Source organism: Alosa alosa, chromosome 8 (assembly GCF_017589495.1).
Source record: "Alosa alosa isolate M-15738 ecotype Scorff River chromosome 8, AALO_Geno_1.1, whole genome shotgun sequence".
In the NCBI taxonomy this organism is placed as follows: domain Eukaryota; kingdom Metazoa; phylum Chordata; class Actinopteri; order Clupeiformes; family Clupeidae; genus Alosa; species Alosa alosa.
Genome location: NC_063196.1, coordinates 19,718,651 through 19,720,895, shown reverse-complemented (window position 1 = coordinate 19,720,895; position 2,245 = coordinate 19,718,651).

Sequence of the window (2,245 nt, the reverse complement as noted above, 5' to 3'; positions counted from 1 at the left end):
TGAGATGAAAAACACCTCATTTTGTGCTTTTAATTTTAACTAGGTGGCGCTATACATGAAATAAGTGGTAATGGGATGGGTTGACATGCCCCTTAAGACCAACATACAAAAAAAAAAAGGTGGACCTCCTAGGCCCTACGGTTCTCGAGATATTCACAGAAAACTGTCTCCGGCCACCTACAGGCCAGTTGGTGTATAGTAACATAAATTACTATTGTGTGGCCCCCCATGAACGGAATTCCACAAAACTTGCGTGCATACATAGGGTGTCATAATGATCATACACTTCAATTTTGTGCAGCTTTGACTATGTTAGGTCACAGATACCTTCAATTGAGCACTAACCACCTCATTTTACTTTTTTTGTGTTTAACTAGGTGGTTTTATACATGAAATGAGTGGTTATGGAATGGGTTGACATGGCCCCTGAGATCAACATACAAAAAAAAAAATGGTCCTCCTAAACCCTACGGTTTCGGAGATATTCCACAGAAAACTGTGTTCGCCCTACCCTCCTTTCGGGGTCCAATTCAGCGGAGGGGCTACAGATCAAACGAAAACGATGGTTCCATGCTATCCATGGGTTACATGTCCACCAAGTTTCGGTGTACCCGGTCTTTCAGTGTCCCGGAATCATTGACGGAAATTTGGGCATGCGAAAAAAAAAAACAAAAAAAATCTGACTAAACCTTATATGACGCCCAAAGGGCGGTCATAATAAGTAGCCTAAAAGGCAACATTCGAAAATGAGGAGAAATAAGGCAAGATAAGAGTAATTGGGAGAAAAACTGAGTAGCTTTGGCTATTTTAAGATCTTACAGCTTAAGTTACACCAGGCGCCAGAATCTGAAGCTGCCCGCTCGCGACCCGTAAAATCCATTTTAGTGGATTGGTCTATTTTTTTCAGGGTACGCCGCCATCACGCCTGGTGTAGCTACTTCCATTGATTATAGTGGAAGCTAATTGTTGCAGCAGACGCAACGCGAACGAACGCTTCAGTTACGTGCCTGGTGTAGCTCAGCCCTTAACGTGAACTTAAAATAAAATTTGAGCTGAGACAAGGATGGATATTCCACAGCTGGTTCCTTGAACCCATTAATCAGCAAGTTTAATTTATTTTTTTAGTTTTTTTATGTTGACCGGAAATCCTGGAAACCCAGGAATATCAATTGTTGGGCAGTGAATGCATGTAGGCTTAACTAGATTGTGGTGGATCAATCATATTGCCTTCTTAAATCGTGAAAAATATTCTGTGGTCTCAGTTCACTGTTGAATGGGCCTAGCCTACCCTATGCTTGCTCAAAATATATGCTTTGTCTAGTAGAGGGTTTCAAATTGGCGCTTTTAAAACGCCCTGTCTCAGAATATATAGAAGAGGTCCAGGACATTCCGGCAAGAAAACTGTTACATCCATATTTAGTTGGCGTTATGGACGTGACAGTTTTGCATGGTATTGCCCCCGTATCGTTATATAAAGCTCTGTTCTCGCTGTCTAGCTTTCTCCTCTTTGAGCAATCGATGATTTGAAAATAACTTACTTATCGTTAACTTAGATATCCATCTGATTGTTTCTTGTCGGGAAGTTCGGTCCGACTTGTTCCGTTGTGGAGCAACTATGCCCGAACCAGAGCTGTTTAGACCAATCAAATTGGGCTTTTTACGATGATGGACAGATGAGCAACAGTGCCTCGTCTAACACGTCATTTGAGCACGCTTCAGTTGATTTTGTTTGCAACACGAACCTGTGGCTAGTAGTTAGACAGATGGCTTCTAAGACCCTTTTTACACGTAGGAGAAATGCATATATTTCCATGCCGTTTGGCCTTTCATTTACACAAAAACGGAGGTTGAATCACTGAAAACAATTAGTTCTGAAGACAAAGTGGATATATGGGAAAACTTCGGTTTCACTTTCATCAAGGAAACAGTGTTTTTGCATTGTGACATGTTCAGGCAGCAGGCAGCTAGCGGATTGTGAGGTGATGTTTGTTGTATGTAACAAAAAATGGTTTAGCTTGAAACCGATTAACATTAGCCTAGAAATCTAGACGCACCCAGGGTAGTCTAGCAACTCTCCGTTGGCTTGCGAGCTGGAAAAATTAAACTTCGATAAGGCCAATCACATGGTGTATAGAGTCGGTACGTGGTTCAGCGTGAATTCCCTGCTAGCTTTCTTGATAACAAAGAAGATGCCGTTGCTGTTGGCGAACAGTGTGACATGAGTTAAGCTTTTGTTAAGTTGGTA